This window comes from Phalacrocorax aristotelis, chromosome 1 (assembly GCF_949628215.1).
Source record: "Phalacrocorax aristotelis chromosome 1, bGulAri2.1, whole genome shotgun sequence".
Lineage (NCBI taxonomy): Eukaryota > Metazoa > Chordata > Aves > Suliformes > Phalacrocoracidae > Phalacrocorax > Phalacrocorax aristotelis.
This window is the reverse complement of record NC_134276.1, coordinates 106,215,000-106,233,477: the sequence shown is the minus strand read 5'-3', so window position 1 is coordinate 106,233,477 and position 18,478 is coordinate 106,215,000.

The following is an 18,478-nucleotide window of genomic DNA, read 5'->3' as shown; positions in this document are numbered from 1 at the left end:
CATATGTATTATTTCTGGCAAGACATGAAAAATATCATTCTTGTCCAGGAAAAGATATTATTTTCTTCACTCACACAGAATGATTCAGCCATTCCAGCCCTCCTTGGTCCTTGATACAGCTATCTAGAGACCACCTGAACTACTGAGAAGAGAGGGCTTTACAAAATAGCTTTAGCACACTCAGGGCTATTGCAGCAGGTGTCCAGAACCTGAACTCCAGGGCCTCCCAGGCCTGCCCTCTGCTGTGTATGGTCTCTTACTACAAAGGCCACCTCTCACATAAATACACGCTGAATACAATTTTAAAAAAAAAAAAAGTTTCATTTGTTTGTTCAGAAATGTTCACACTGTCTGAGTTCCAGCAATTCCACATAGGAAGAATGTTTTTCAGGAACAGCTTCGGTGGACCAAGAGTAATTCTCTCCTGACTACATTACACCCCATCCCTTGGGGTCATTCTTCTGGAAGAGTGAAACAGCTTTTGTGAATTATGTTAGCCAAAAATCATTTTATTTATGCATTGCTACACAAAGGCATGGCTCCCAGGGAAGGGATAGAAAAGGCAGCCTTGTTCAGTCTGGTCTTCACTAGACATCATTTTGTCACTAAGTGAAAACCGTTCCTTTTTCTCTTTGCATGCTCACAGAGCCTGGCTATGGGCAGCACTGCAGATAGCTTGGAAAGGTATGATTTGTGTTGGCAAGAGGGCAGCCAAGCTGACAGAAACTACAGTTAACATACGTAGCAGCTGCTGAAGGACAAAATGGTATCTGCTGTGCATATTAGGTCTGCACCACACACCCTCTGTGCATGGTGATGGCCTCCCAGGCTCTAAACAGATGGTTGCTATGTGATTCTGGACATCTATCAACCCTGGTCTTGGACCACAGCCAGGAACATCAGAGCAGGAATCCTAGGTGGGCAACCAGAGTTTCTGTGGAAGGTATTAAGCCAGAAGCTTGCAGATGCTGTAGCAGATTTTTCATTTTCACTGTGGGTGTGAAGCCCGTTCTCATTTCAGTCCTCATCTTCCTTCAGGGAGAGTTTGACACAGAGTTATCTCTGCAAAGGACAAGGGCCATCCCCTCTAGCAGGCACCTATTTCTAGTGTGGTGCCACTAAAGGAGTGAGCTCTCCCACAGAGTCCTTTTAGGAGTCATGCTGTGCATGCAGTCCCTAGGAATTGTTCTGAGAGCAGCTGCACATCCTCGGAAAATGCATGCTGTCAGGTAGAGCGTGTGCTGGAGGATGCAATAAGGGTTGGTGGCCTTGGTATGCAGTAACTTGTGCAATCTTCCCTGGAGTATCCAGGATCCAGAACAGTTCAGCATAGGAAGGAATATTCAAGGAATTTGGCCTCCAGGGCTTGGATAGGCATATTCCTGTAGGACAGATACACAGCTAGTGGAATTATAATGTCACCTATGAAAAAGGAGAAATAATTTAAACTTTTTGTAAAACTATGCTTTTACCAACAGCTATTTAGTTCAAAAGCATAACAAACAGTGAGATAATAGCTCTCTGAAAAAGTTCAACACCTCAGCTCTGCTCTGAGGAAAACCCATTAGGCTACCCCCAGAATCCTCCAGGGAAAACAGCCATTATGAAGTTCGTATTATTACTACTTTTAAGGTTAAAAGTCAAACTAAGGTATCGAGGTCTTTCTTGGGTAGGCAAAGGGGAAGGAAAAAGGTAAGGTAGGTCCTATTCATTTACAGCAGAATGAAAGAGATCTGTACAGACATGACTTTTCTCAGGTTTTGGAGTTACTGTATAGCCTCACTCAGTCAGAAGAGCACAGAATGTTCAAGGGGAAGACTCCAGTATTTCCTCTGGAGGAAAAATTGTTTTACAGCAATGGAGAGGAAAGCTAGTCAGAATTGGCTGGAAAAGCTTTCGGGCCTTAAGCACGTACACATTTACAGACTGTAAGCCCCTTCACAACAGCTTCTCTCCTTCACCCTCTGACCAGGTGGGATTGTGCTGCTGAGGCAATAAAATGGCAAAACTACAGAGACCAGCTCTTTGAACAATAGACCCTCTGTTTAACAGAGATATACTACTCCAAATCTTTGCCAGAATAACAGAAGGCAAAATGGAAAAGCATCATGAAAAATGTACCTATCCTACTAAAAGACTTTTAGTCAATGATTAGCTTAAGCAGCTTGAACAAAAACAAAGTGAGAATTTTTACATGGTGTCTTCTTAATTTGGATCCATGAGAACATTTGGGAAAGTACAAACAAAATGAGTGAGGATTTATTCTGACAACAGCCAATTTCCCCTCTAATTTAAAATATGTAGAAAGTACTATTCCCTTGCCAATACAACCTCCTTTATCCCTCACTGGAAGCAATAAGCCACATTCACCTACTAAGTCAGAATAAACCTCAATTTTTCCAAAGAAGCATATACCCCTGCCAATGGCAGAAAATGGTCTCAGAACAACATCATTGCAGTGTTGAAACCTGACTTTACCACTGAGAAAATACTTCATTCATTTAGAGGTACTAACCTATATTTTTTGGAATAAAATATAAAAAATAAAAGTTAAAGTGTTTTTAAATGGTCTGCATTGTTGCACTTACTACCTTAACTCAGGTATTTCCGTGCATGATCATACAGCCAAAGACATCATATGTATGTACTATTTTTGTCACAGATGCACACTATATTTTATGCAAAGGCCAATTTACAATATGCTTCCCCTTTTAATTAGCAGCTGTCTTCATCTGTCAGTTTCCAGAGGAATGTGCCATGTCTTTATAAAAGGAAAACGTACAAGTAAAACATGATGGTAGCTAGAGACACTCACTCTAAAGAAAGAGAGATTTTAGTACAACTCATTTACACAGACCAAAAGAATTTTTACAGCTTGCTTTCCCTGCATTAGTTTCATGCCAGACCATCTAGTAATGCATTGAAAAGAGCCATTCAGTAATGTCATACTTGAAAACGCAGGGGTGATCAGCTAACTACAGCAAACAGAGATTTATTCTGCATTGGTAGCTATGGGACTTTAGACTGCTGTTTCCACTAGTAGTCAATAGTAGACTACTATCTGGGGGGCTGGGGGAGTTGATCTGTTAGCAAGAGTTACGTCTTCTCTTATCTGTCAAACCTACACCTTCATATTAAAAATCTAGGCACAATGTGTTAAAATACTCCTTTACCACTGGGTTTATAACCCTATATTCAATGCAATCGCTCTTCTCATTCTCACCATAACTTATTTTGTGAAATTAATTTTCCTATCAACTTTTTCAACTCCTTCATCGTCTTCTCTGGAGTAATCCAGTTTTCCTTCTCTATTTGCTCTTAATATTAACAATTATTTGTCTCTCCTAGAGTGTTCTCATTACTGGTACATCCATTCCTGAAATCTGTCTTCCTACAGTCAAAGTTTTTGTATTTAGCTATGGAAATAAGCAAGTAAAATGTGGAGTTCATTTCAGGTTCAATATGATCAATGTAAACCAGTTTGGTTTAAGCTAAGTGATAATGCTACCAGTAAAGAACAGGCTCATTCATGCTAAGTTTACACATAAACCTGAATCTGAACTATAGCTTAAAGCATTGTCATTTCATCTGCACCCGGCAAAGCATGGAAAGCTGAAAAAGTCCTGGACTAGTACAAGCACTACCCAGCAACAACTAAAATATCGGTGTGTTATCAACATTATTTTCATACTAAGTCCAAAGCACAGCACTATGCCAGCTGCAGTGAAGAAAATTAACTCTATCCAAGCTAAAACCATGACAATCTTTTACATCTTTTACTCCAACACTGGAATGAAAGACAGGTAAGTCACAATGGACATGCACTATGAAAATCTGTTTCTGCATGTCTCAGCCTGTTTGTTCCTCATCCTAAGAGCAGAAGAAAAGAAGACATTTTTCTCCTCTCTGAACATCAGCACTAAGACTGACCTTTTCTTTTCTCATTTTAGAGCCATTTAGATCCAATGGGGAAAAAAAGGGAGGGAGGGAGGAGGGAAGGGCAGGTTCACTGTGTTACACCAACTCAGAGGGTCAGCTGCCTATGATCCTACGTCCAGTTCTGATACAACCCAGCTGTGAGACCTCAGCCCCAGCTTCTGATAAAATTGCCCAAGATGTGAGAAAATCTGTATAGCTGAGCTGTGCAAGATAAGAAAGATAAAATTGCAGAGGTAAGACTGCTGAGATGAAGATAAGTAGTAGCTCAAAGATTCAAGGGGAAAGACACCAACATGAGCAGTATATGATCCTAAAGAGAAAAACAGAGAACTGACAGCAACTCAGCAACCTTGAGGATCAACTCATTCCAGGGAGCAGCAGAAGTCTATTCCTCCCCACCTGACTGAAAGCTACCCAACTGCCTTGTCAGCAGGATCTTTTCAGGTGCCTAATCAGCAGTGGTGAGCATATTAATGCTTGGCATTGCTGCTTATTTGTTATTCCTATTTACTATGTCTGTATCAGGAAGTTGTGTCACACTTTTAAGATTTGTATATCCTGCTAGCAGAGCCTCTGCATGCAGTAAAAGTGATCCAGATAAAAAGTACAACAGTAACTCAGAGACCCCGCCATTTATTTGTTTACAACAAGTTTACAGGTATTTATTCTGTCTTTTTTGGCTGCAGAGTGCTGAGATCTGTCAGAAAGAGGTAACATGTTGACCACTGCATATTCTGCACAAGTACCAGGTGATAAACTAAAATTCATGTGACTTCAGATGCAACAGCAGCAAGTCTTACCTAATAAATTAGAGGTACAAAGTTCAGAGATCAGGATTTAGGAAACAGTCTGAACATATTAAAAAAAATAAAGAAGAAGAAGAAAAGAATAGCCAAACAGGAATACATTCTTAACAATGGCTGCTGTTGAGAAAGCATAGCCTTAACCTCTCTCTCAGCTCTCAGAGTTCATTCAGTCATCACTTTTTCTCCCAGCCCATAACCACAGTGGAGTACTGCAGGGGTCTATCCTGGGATCTGTCCTGGTTAAAATCTGTATCAAGTGTCCTGGAGGAGGCAGTAGAGTGCACTTATAGCAAGTTTGTAGATGGCCCAAAGCCAGGGCGCCAAACATTATAGGGAGGACAGTCATTCAGAGGAGCTTAGACAGGTTGGAGGAGCTAACCAGCAAGAGCTTCATGAACTTAAACGAGGACAAATGGAAGGTCCTCCATCTGCACAGGAAGAGCTACTGACAATGGTACCAGCTGGGAACTGACTGAATGGAGAGCAGCTCTGAGAAAAAGACCCTGGGAAGCAGGGCTGACAGTAAGCTGAGCATGAGCTGGCAGCACGCCCTGGGGGCAAAGACAACCAAGTGCCACCAACCTGGTCAGGGGCTGGAGCTCCTGCCCTGCAAGGAGAGGATGAGTGACCAGGGCTTATTCAGCCTTCAGAACAGATGGTTTCAGGGGGACCTAATAGCCACCAATCTGAATCTATAGGCAGGTTATCGAGACAACGGAGCTGGGATCTTCACAGAAGTGCAGGGTAAGGCACAAGAGGCAAAGCACTTAAGGCTAAAGAAGTAAGCGTCAGACTGGATATAAAGAAAAAAAAATCCCAAGAATAGGTTTCCCAGCAAGGTTGTGTAATCTCCACCTTTTGACGTTTTTAAGACTCAAAGACAGTCCTGGGCAGCCTGCTTTGATCATGATTTGACAGTAGATTGGACTAGTGACCTGTTGAGGGCCCTTGCCACCTGAGTGATTCTGCATCTCTGTTGCTATGCAGACTCTAGTCAGAGCAAACAGTCCGTTTGCTCACCTAGCTCTTTTAGGGAAATACTCTTCCCTGCCACCATTGTATCCTACCACCCATTAGTTCGAACTAATTTGTGTTCAATCATGTTAGTTTAAGGAAGACAAAAAGAATCAAGCTGGTTTTGTTCAAAAAAAGTTCAGGTCTGTTACCTGAGGCCCTAATACTTCTAGGGAATATGTTACAATATCACCATTTTATTTTAAACAGTCATAATGATGGTTTTTAACAAACTCACACACTTTGAAAAGTATTTGAAATTATTATGAGTGACTATATTTTTTGAAGGGAAGTAAAAATGATCCTTACAAACAGTTACAGAGCTTTATAAATTTCCGATGGAGATATCTATGAGCCAAGTATGGTAGAAGCAATGTCTATATTGCATAGGCAGGCATCTGGCAGACTACTTAACATATAGCAAGAAGACAGTGAGTTGGTATATTGTTGTGTGGAATTACAATTCCTCTACTATTGGGGTCTTTTGAAATCAGCTCCTGTACTTGCTTTTATAACAGTTATTTCAACATAATCAGGATAAAGAGGATATATAGAGGAATACTGACTTGGCGTGCCTCAGAGACTTTTTCTTTGGGTGGAGAGAAATGTACTTCAGGAGGCTTGGTGGTGGGAGGAGAACAGATTGATATAACTTTGGCTTTAAGGTAAAGGTTTCGTTGACTTCTTTGCTTCTTACTTGGGTATGGGCTGTATGTTCATGTAAAAAAAATGTTTAATGTTTGAATGTATCTCCTTAAAACACTAGTTGGTATTAAAAGGCTACTAAATCAAGGCGTACACACACAGAAATACCCAAACACACAAGTGGTATGTACACAACCTTGAGAGGTTTCATTGTAAGAACTTTCCCAAACTTCCATAAAATGAAGTAAATTTATTAGGGCAGAATCTAGTTCAGCTTCTGTCATTGGGATCTGATCCCATGAACTACACGGTCCAGCTGAAATCAGTGAATTTTAAAGGACTGTCAGAGGTCTCAGGAAATCTTGCGGGGAGTGTAAAGTTATACATGTTTACTCTAGTAATATCCCTGTTGTATCTTGGAAATAAGAATGCTCTTATTTCTGTAATCACATGGCAGCCCTCTAGAGCTGGATAGACAACAGTAATTTCTTTTTTTATATATCTATATTTTTGGTATTTTAAAGCTTGCAAACCTGCATAAAATTAAAATCAACTGTAAAGTCTCTACAGAACGCACAGAATTGTAATTTGTCTCAGAGCTAAAATGGAAACCAAGGCTCCCACAGTTGCCTGGAAGCTGTGAGTTTGAGAGTACTTCCAAGCTGTATGATTCTTCATAGATGGGAGACAGGAAAAGAAGCAGTTAGTGATAAAAATCAAAACCAGAAACAAACACATGCACTCACAAGACTATGCTTGCAATTTCTCTGCGCTATCATAGTTTGATGGAGGGGGAACAGAAACAGTCCACGTCAGGCAGGATATGAGGACAAATCAAGAATTTAATATCAGCCTTCTCAGAGCCTGCTCTAGCACTGAACAAGACTTATTTGTATTGATGTCCAAAGGTCACTGATTTGAATGTGCAGACTCAGTCTTCACTGTGATTTGAAGTTGTCCATTACTCTGTACCTGGACTTTCCCATTTCATCTCCTTGTCTTTTTCCACCTGCATACATAATGTCATTTCAGGTTCTTCTTTAAAGACACTCCTCCCTGTCTGTACTGAAAACCTTTCAAAGGACCTGCACCTTCTAATAAGGAAAAATGTAGAACAAAATATATAAACCAGAATGAAGTTTTTTCCTATGCTCCTAGCTAAATCCTGTCTCCTTAAACGTGATAATACAGTATCTCCTCAATAATCACATTTAATTAGTGACATGTGGTAGTGTAACTGGTTGCAATAGGATTACGCATAAAGTTTCAAAGCACACACATTTTTTGTAGACTTGAAGAGGAAGCATTACATTGTTGTTCTTTATATTTTCAGCTGAACCTACAGTTTTTATCAGACAAAGTAATTTTATGTTTGTTTTTTTCTAACATTAATTCTGTCAGCTACTTAGCATTCTGGAGGCATCTCTGAAAATTCAGCACATCAGTCTCTTCTACTGAAGTATCAAAAACCTTTACATTCATGTACTATATCTAAAAGTCTTTATTTAAGGAAAATAAAACAGTACATAAATATTTTCATCAGTTATATATTCAAAAAAATTGACAGAAGGAACTTAGTAAAATAATCCTTTATTTTATAAATTATTTCTACCCAGCTGTTCGTTTATTTTTACTTCATGGAGTGGTGTCACACAACTTCATGTATACATAAAAGTTATGCTCACTATGTTCAAACATAGTTCATTCCTCTTTCATCTTTTTCCTCAAATGCATTTCTTTTTATCCTAACCTAAGGATAAAACAACAGCTTCATTTTTATTTCTTCAACACGGATGCACTTTAATTGATCTGCAAAAGATGTCAGAATGTGTTGAAGCTGAACAATAGAGCACTTCAATCAAATGCCAAAGTTATCTTTTAAAATGCTTTCTAACACTAACTCAAATACTCGAAGAATTCATGGCCTTATTTTTTAATTTTGAAACAAAAATTTCTACTTATTTAACCACTTTGGGTTGAACAATTCCTATTTTGATGATTTATCTGTACCTCCACTTCATAAAAGTGTCAGATTTTACTTCATTTTCTGAGAGGCAGTATTACTTCTCAAAGTATAGATTCGAAGGTGTTTTTTTCCTGTTTTTCAGATTTTCCATTGAATTTACCGTTTGCAAAAATATAAACATGATTATGCCAGAGGCAGAATGGCAGATATTCTAAATCTGATTTTTCTGTCACATCTGTAATCATGTGAAGTTCACAGAGGGGGGGACCACACACATAATATAACCTACATAGTCTTGAAATTGTTGCTAAATAAATATTTATGTTTTGTCCTGTGTTAAGATGAAAAATAACTCTTAAATTATGTAATACCTGAAAAATTTGGTTGTCCTTGTAAAAAAATGTAGAAATCCTACACACAACAAAAGTTAATTTGACTGTAAACTTGAAATTAGACTGTAACTTCATTGGTGAAGGATCTAGGAGGAATTCTTCCATCTATAGGGTCTATATCAGAATTTCTTCAGTAATACAAAGTGGTTAGAAGATTAGTGCACATTCAAATAGTAAAAGGTACCTGAGGCAGGATTTTATTTACCTGTGTACTGTCTGGTGATGCTCAATCACCATAGGCAGGACTGCAAGAAGTATAACAACAGCTAGGTTACTGTAAGCAGCCATGAGGGCAGTATATGTTATTCTGGAGGATTGTATCAACTAACAAAGCAGTCTGTAGTTAGGTCACCATATAAACATCAATGAATATGGTCAGGGTACAAAGGAAGTTTAAAAAAAAAAAACAAAAAACAAATAAACAAAAACTTCCCATTACCGCAACCTTCATGAGCTAAACTGCCAAGGTAGCTATTCTAGCGGCTTAGTGCTGAGGTAACCAGATAAGTAAAAGTTTGTGATTGCACATTTGTCAAGTGTACTTCTCTCAGGACTCTCTTAAAAAGACTGCGAATCACCAAGCTTCACTGAGTACAAGATGACAACTGACAGATGTTTCCTGATGCCCTTTACAAGAATCTGTGGTAGTGAAACAAAATGACCCTTCAGTATTGAGAGCTACAAGTTTGGATTGACTCTTTTTTCTGTTCAGGACTCAGCTGAACATTAACCAAGTGAAAGAAGGTGATTAACAAAACACATTCACCACTTGGCTTTAAACCTTTGGCACAGAATGTGATTAGCTGTTGGACTGTAAAATGGCCTCGTACTGGCGGGCACAGCTGAAGTCCATGCTACTGTGGGAAGATCTGTATTTCTGCTACCCTCCCTCCATTCTGTTGGAGAGCAGGACAGACTCATTCTTGGGCTTGTCATAGTTTTTATAGTCCCAATTTAGGAATCATAGAATTTGCCAACTATAGATTTAAAGTGAGCTCCCAAAGAGGAGGGTCTATGTAAACACACAAAACTAATGAACTACTCTATACTAAATTAGGAGCTACTAGAAAAATCTCACAATAGGGGTTTAGCTAGACTCTTGGCAAACCTACAGTTGGGTGCCCTACGATTCTCTGTTAATGTAGTGTATTAAAAACTTCACCCTCACAAATGTGTAAGTTTAGTGTTCAAACTTGGATGATTTTGGAATAAAAGAAGAGCTATCCTAAGGTATTGCCAGCCCATGCATATATAGTATGTATACATACATACACACACACAAATATATTCATGTATATGTGTATATATACAAATTTTCCAAATTTGAACTGTAGAAGCTCTTCAGTTTAAGAAAACCAGGAGACTTCAGCAGATGCCTTGTTACAAAATCCTATCCATGCCCATAGCTGTTAAAGATGAACAAAATTTGCATAGCATTCACACAAAACTCCAGACAGAATATTTGTAATTCAGATTTGGCTTACAATGTATTCATTTACATTTTATAATGACTTTAGCAGACAAAAAAGCCAAGAATGAAATAGGTTTTTTCCCCAGTTACCGGAAAGTAAAAGAGACATATTCAGTGCACCGGTAGTAAGAGCACAACTTCAATTTTGAACATCACCATCAACAATAAGAAATAGCACCAGCCAGATTAAGTACGTATTTGCCCTAGGCACTTTATGAAACGCAGGCCCCCTGAGCACCACCCTCCTTTTAAAAACAGACATCTGAAATTCTAATGAAATCTCAGCTGAATAAGGGACTGGTCCTCTTTCCTCCAAACATAGTAACTCTATATTCATTCTTTCATGCATGCACCTAAAACCCCATTAAAGTTAATGGGAGTTACATGCGCACCTAAGGGGGAATAGCCCCATAAATATTCTTAAAGGGCACATAGAGTGTAAAAGAAAAGTCTTCACGAGTAGTTTTTTTTTTTTATGATGTAAAAATGTTGCAATTTGGGAATAAGTTTCAAACAGAAAGAGCAATCGATGGGAGGAATTTCCCACCTGGCTTTAAATTACAATTGCAGGAAATCAAGCTGCTTCTTTCAAAATTGGAGATAATAGCAAGTCAGCAGAGCAGTTATATCTCCCTGCTATTGAGAATAACTTAAGCAAACTTCTTCAAAGACAGTGCTGCGTACACAAAGATTGATGAGTTTGACTAACCCTTTAAATTCCTCCCTTCCATAAGTTTTCTTTCTTTTCCAGAAAACAGGACAGCACATTTAAAACAAAAATTCAGCATGTTCTGAGCACATTTTCTATTTTAACTGCAATTTAGGTAAACGGCCATTACATCTGTTCCATCAAAAGGCAAGAAGCACAGGCAGATATAGATGGCTTCCTAGTTTTTCTCTTATTTGCTGAGTCCAATGAATCTATGTAATAAAAACATAAATCCAGCTCTGGGGAGAAAGGAGTGCCATTGTATTTTTCACAGAATTGTGGAAACCAGCCTCATGGATAATACATTCATGATTTATTAACACCTCACTAAATCAGTGTCTGTGTTACCTCTATTTCCATGTTGGGGAAATACCAATATGAGATCTATTAGTGCACAGAATTAGGAAACAACACTTATCATACTCACCAGGCTGGCCCAGGACATTACCCAGCATGACACAACACTGACAGCACTCTCTTACCTATTTTGCCTACACGAGTGCTTCAAAAATCCAAGCTAGATGCTGCAAGGGTGGGGAGAAATTACATGGCAGCAGAGAGGGAAAAGATCTTCCACAGTCAACAAAAAATAGTACCACTCTTCATAGTCCCATCAACAAGATCAGCAAAGCTGTCTATAGAGCTCATGCACACACACCTTGTCCTCCCTTTTTTCCTCCCCTCACCTTCCCAATCTGTGAAGTAGCCGTATTGCCACGCACACAGCACCTACACACTTGCTCTGCATTCCTAAATTGTCTGTACTTGAAAAGACCTGTTTCCTCTCTCTGTCAACCCTTATTTTACCCTCAATCTCACTACTCTTTCCCAGTCTACTTTGGGATCTGAAACGTAGGCTTTCTTAAAAAATTGACTCCAATTCTTAGCCTCTCCCAAAGGTTTTAAACTCCATCCCACCCTGTCACTGCTCTCAAATTTACATTCAAACTCAGTTTCTCTGTACCATCACAGGGTCCTCCAGCCTTCTACTCTCACAGCACAGCAAACTCATCTCATCCTCAGTTTCTTTAACCAATTCCCACATTTTTCTAAATTAAGCCTGCACAAACTGGCTCCTGCTCTTCCCTCCTATATATTAGAGGCTCTAACCTAAAACAATAATTGTCCCTATATCTATACCAGGGCTACATGTCCATTCCTATGAATGGAAAGAGAAAGAAGAAAGAAAGGGAAAAAAAAATCTCCTTGCTTTGTATTTCTGTGTTCAGTCACACCACAGCTTTGGAAATAAGGGAAAGTATGTCTTTAGGAAATTTTCCGATCCACCATGCTTGGTATAGACAAAGATCTCTGCATATTAATTCTAATGCATTTACCCACCATGTGTACACTAGTCTCTACAGAACATGGGCAAACTAATATTTTTCCAAAGCCATGCAGTTTCTCCAAACTGGGACAGCTTTTTTTTAAAAAGTAGAAAAAGGTCCATCTTTGTCCATAAAACCAACCTTCATCCCAAATGTTGCATCTTTGCTTTAGCCCATAGGTCTGCTAAACTTTGCAGTTAAAGGGCTGTAAAAATGTTGGCAAGCAATGTGTTTTTCCCCTGATGTCATTCCTCTGGAAGGGTTGAGCCATTTTTGTTGAAATTGTCCCAATATTGTCAGCCTAAGTATATACCCAACATGGAAAAATGTCCACATCGGTAGGCCAAGTTAGGCAGCAGAAAATAAGGAGTTATAACAAAAATACTCCGGCAACCTTACTCTTTCAGGAGCACTACCAACCAAGAGCTAAATGTCTGATAATTACCAGGTAGAGTCTTTCTTCACTACATCTCTGTTTTACACTCAATTTAGTTCTTATATTCCCTCTAGAGTCTTCTTTTGTTCCCATTATTTTTGCTGACAAATTCTTTGCAACATTTGGGCACATTTATTGCTGACCCAAGACTCCCGCACCACCAAATCTGATTGGGGCTCTGGGGCAAGAACACAGTTAAAAAGTATTACAAGGTCAGACAGGATGAACCGCCATGCCCAGGTGTTTGCTACTGGTGGTAAATGCAGAATAACTCACCATTGCTTCTTCACCTTTACTGTAAGGTGCATTGGCACCAATACAGAGTATCTGACACCCTCAGAAAGTGTTGAAACTGTGTTTCTGACAAAAATATTTTATCCAAAGAGGTAGTATAAATTCTTATAATAAGGTGGACCCTAAGCTTTCTAAGTCAGTGATCCATAATTTTGTTTCATGGACATTGGAGCAGACCCCTTGTCTATCAAAAAATGTGGTAGCTGACCATGGATGAAACCAAGTGCTATTAATATGAGAAGGAGGAGGATGCAAAGCAGATCTGGGAAAGGAACAAATTGTTCCTTAGTCCCTACTTTCCCTCCCCGACATAACTTTCTTCCTAATGCCTTTTGGAAGTATCTAGTTCAAATGAGCAATTGAGTCAGACTAATGATCTGACCTTCTCCAAGTGTTATCTTACACGAAACGCAATTACTTTAAGACAAAGTGTATATGATTATTCAAATTGGGGAGGCATTTTTCTGCTAATGGAAAGCAAGCTGCCATTTTGCACTCTGAGCAGCACTCTTTCAGAGCTGTTGAGCCCTGGAGCTTTCTCTAAGCCTCCAGTATCAAAAGCTCTACTACAGCACTTCTCCAAATCACTGAGTTCTGATAACTGAGAAGTATTTAACTGAAGCCTAAATCTATTAAATACAAATTGCATTAAAGTAACATTAAGGATGTGATTAAAACCTCAAATACCAAGGGTAGCAGGGAGAGGGAGAAAGAGAGAAAAACAGAGGAGAAGATTAGAGTCAAAAAGCTCCCAAAATGCAGAAAAAGGAAACCATAGTCATGTCTAAGCTTTGATTTTATTATTTTTGCCATTCTAAAACAAAGAAAATAAAATGAAAAATATAATATGCTGATTGTTTTGACTAAAAGAACTTGCCTACAGACCAGCAACTTGTGCCAATTTTTAAGACAGATTAGCTTTTAAACATCAGTTAACGAACTGGAAAAAAATTACTTAAACCTTTAACTATAGAAAGATCAGCATCTGCTGCTTTAATTTACACTACAGGCTTGTGCAGTGTATAAAACACTATCTGTCTTTCCTTCATCAGCTATTTCCTAATTTTACTTTTTCTTTTCATTAAAAGGAAGAGAGCAAAGTAACAAAGAAAGGGAAATAAATGCAATGCAAACAGACTCAAAAATTATATTTGAAATAAAACCTGATGCAGTTGCTACATTTTTTAATAATATCCCAGTGAGCTATTTTAAATGCGACCTTCAAAAGAAAAAGACACTCAGGCTGTGGGAAGGGGGAGGAGGAATTTCACTTTCAATGAAGTCCTCTTTTTTTTTTTTTTTTTTTAATCTTTTGCTTGCCTTATTCTTCATTTTAGAAATGTAGGACCTCACTAAATGTAAGAATTCCACGATGACTAGAGAATTATAGCAATGACATCAAAGGAATTAATAAGCATATGTATGTTCTCACAAAGAATTAAGTGGGGTTTCTACTGCTATCCTCAGAAACTGCTGGCCATATATTAGTTGCAATTGCAGTTTGAGCTAGTAAGCCTTTCCCACACTCCAAAGTGCAAGTGAGATTTCCACTTAGGTGGATACTTAGCTGGCCATGAGGACATATCCAATAATCTTCTAATATAAATACACAGTTGTCCATAAATTCCCAATATTTGTTTCACAACCAAATAATCATACACCAAAGCAATATTTTTTTTAAATCAAGAAAGAAATCCTATAAATTTAAAAACATATAAGCATGTATTACAGAACAGGTGAAAGCTGATAATCTAAGCATTAAAATGGATAAGCATTGAATATAACTCCTGTCAAAACTGACTAGGAGAATGCAAGCTGAGTATTTGTGAAGATACATGAATTTTACTAATGTGAGAATGAGAGGATTAGTTTTGAGATGAGGCTGTTGGGAGGGTTGTTTACTCTCTTTTTAATTAGCACCCGCTTACACTGGTAACTAACTTTGTAGAGAAAAGAAAGCTTAATAATTGCCACTAAATTACAGCTTTAACAGAGATACTAGTTAATTCAGAAACCTGACAAAGAAACCAGAGAATAGTAGATCTGATTTCCCAAGCATTTTTAAGATGATAAAACTTAGAAGGGTTATGCTGCAGTTATAGCTCAAAATGTTATGTTATAGCTCAAAAAGGAGCATAAATAGGACCTAATTTTTAGGAAAATGTTGCAATCGAAACAATAAAAATCTTCAGAGCCAAGTAAGCCACTACCTTAGCTGTTGTGTCAAAACAAAAGATTGCTATATATAGTTTTGTGCTCCAGAGGGGTAAAACACACCTGTCCAACAGCCAGAGGAGAATGACCATAGCCTTTTCGCTTGCTTATTCAGAAAAAAAAAAAGGTTTTGTTTATTCTTCTCTAAAAACAGTGAAGAAGGGAAAAGTGGTGCAGTTGGCTGATGTGCAGTTCTACACAGAACGCTGAATTCTCCTAACTCGCACTGAACTCCAGTAGGAGGTAGGCAGGTCAGCACCGGTCAGAAGTAGGTCAGTTATTTATAAGAAAGGTATAGTATAAGATACATGGTTTCTAAGGGGTTTTTTTCCAAAAATCATTTTACTCAAACTTTTAAGAAGCTTTTTAAAATTTCTTTCCCCTAAGGTTTTTTTTCCAAAACCAAGTGTCTGCTTTGTTTAGAGGAAGCCTGCTTTTCTTTTTCTAAATCCTTCTGTCTCCAACAGAGGCAAAAAAAAAGCACAGCAATGTGCAGAATAATCAACAGTAGGGGACTGAAAAGGGATAGAAAGAATAGCAGTTTCATTTTGCCCATTGATATAAAATACAAATTTTTAAATAAAGCCAAAAAAGGAAAATTTCCTCCATTAACACAGCCATTAAAATTTTCAATACTGCAGAAAGCTGTTTTCCAGTAAAAACAGTTGACATGTGTCAAGGTGACAAAAAGTGGAACTAACCAATGTGAATATATAATTTTCCCAGGAAGGCCAAAAATACAGATATTATGCAGAAAGCTTAGTTGCTCTGTTTTAAAAAATCTTTTCTTATTCAACATAGTTCAAAATCAATAAGTTTTTCACTAAGTTTTTACTCTATATCTGCTCAGAACAAACTGGGTGCAACCTTGGCATCAGCAAAGCTGTGAATTAGGACCACATTAAGATTGAGAAAAGACCTTGTAGAGTGGGTAAAGAAGTAAAAACATACTAGCAGACCCAGAAGTGAACATCTTTCTTTTGTCTCATCCAGTTCTGCTCCCAAAATATCAGATTGTTCAGAAGTCTGCTAATTTTTAAAATAGCTCTATTTTCATTTACTGAACACCTTGAAAACACCATAGGATGTATAGGATGCTGCATTCTTCAGCTTTATGTGTGTGATCATATGGTTTTCTGGAGTAGGCTGAGCCTCACTGAATTTAAAAAGACTACTCATATATTTCAAGACAAGGGCATTTTTTTTGTGGAACAAAGTCAGTGCTGAGCAGCTCTGAGCATGGGGAGAGCCACACCATTCAGTAGAGCACAGAGACACTCCCTAGCTGGTGCTGATCATGCTCTACTCCAGAAACATTGCCATCACATCATTATACATTGCATTTCACATTGACAGCAAAGCATGCAAGATAGAAAGCACAAGATACTTGAGGAAGGTTGTGTGTCCCTACATACTGCAGCCTTCTGCTGTGCAGATTTATGTTTAGAGGTCTCTAGCTTTCCCCCGAGACTTGGGGCACTGCTTTCACAGCCAGTCCCCACCTGCCCCACAGCACATCCTGCTTCTGCTGAAATCCCCTCTGTGTGCTGATTCCTGCCCCACTGCCCATGACAGCCAAAGCTGACCCAAAGGCAGGCTCCTTCTCCAGCTTCGGTGTCTCCCAATTCTCCCCTCTCCTTTCCTGTCCCACTTTAACCCTTCACCTTGGAACCCTTTGCTCCCAGGCAGCCCTGGACAGCACCTACCTTTCCTCGCCTCGGGCCCCTTTCTGAGGAAAGGATGGGCCCTGCACCAGGCAGCTGGGGGGCTCCTGTCTCCCCATCCACACAGCCATACACAGATGCCCTGACAGCCCTGTTACCTGACCTCCAGAGCTGTGCAATCACTTCACTCTCACCCACCTTACTGGTGTTGTCGGCCTTCCACTTCATGGCTGAAACAGCACAGGTCAACGGCAAGCCACGGCAGCACTGGGACTTCTCTTCCAGGCTCACCTCTGCCAGCTCTGAGGGAGAAGCAGAAGATGAGTTTCCAGCACAGACCCAGACCCTGAGGCATGGAGACCCTCTTGTCCCTTGACAGTCCTTGGCAAGCTCCGTACAACCTGTTCAGTGCTCTGCCAGTCCCCAGAAGAGGCTGCTGGTCACCATGTCTCCTTTGCAGCCAGGAGAGGGGCAGGTTCAGAGGCAGTGGGGACTGACAGCCCTTGAGCTTAGCAGGGCTGAGGCAGCACAGCCTCCCAAGGGGCAGCAGTACCCCCTGTCCTTCCCCACCCTGCCCTGTCCTCCCCTCCCTTCCTTCCCCTGCCCTCACCAGCTCAAAAGTGCTGCTTCCCAGTCTCCACAGCCTGACATACCTGTGGCAGCCATGTCATGGACCCCACTGTGACATGGCCACTGCTGACTTTCTGCCCTCTGTGACATGGCCACCACATTTCCCATTTTATCTCTGGTGGCATCCTGAGGCAGGTCCGTCCTGCTCCAGCACCATCTTTGTGAACTTTTCTCCATCACAAACACATTAAGGTCTGTTCTTCAGCCTTGTAAAGGCAAGGTTTTACACAGAACTAGGGAAAATATTTACACATTTAGGGAAAACACCTTCCTCCTCCTTTTCCCAGGCTTTACTCCTTTCCTTCACTCCAGCATCCTCTCCTCCACCCTTGTTACCACAGGTTACACTCAGTCCCTTCAGCAAGACAAGAAGCCAGGTGGGTGTTGCAGAGCACTGGTTACCATCAGTACAAAGCTGTTTCTCTCTGCTGCTCTTCTCTTCTCACACTTTCCCCTGTTCCAGTGTGGGGTATCCACAGGAGCTGCAGTTCCTTCAGAAATACACGTCTCTTTTAGCATGGGTTTTCCACAGTGAATATCTGCTCCATCACCATGGAGCACTCCCTCTTCTTTCTCTCACTTTGGTTTTCCCTGTGCTGCTTCTCACACTTTCTGTTCCCTCTCTCTGGAATTTTCTGCCCTTTCCTACCCAGGCTCTCCCCGAGGCGCCGCCATCCACCGTGGCTGCGGGGCTCAGCCGTGCCCTGGGGTGGGTGGGCTGGAGCCGGCTGGAACCGGCTGTGTCTGGCCCAGGGCAGCCCCGGCCTCTCCTCACAGAGGCTGCCCTGTTGCACCCCAGCTACCAAAACCTGGCTACCTACACCCAATATACTGGTTTATGTATTCCCTAGGTCTTTCTTCCTCCACATTGTGCAATGCTGAATTCCCACAGGTTCTGCATCAGCCCAGAGAACTGGCAGGCCTTATCAGCAAGCTAAAAAAGCACTGGGTGCCTCAGTCTTCTCCACAC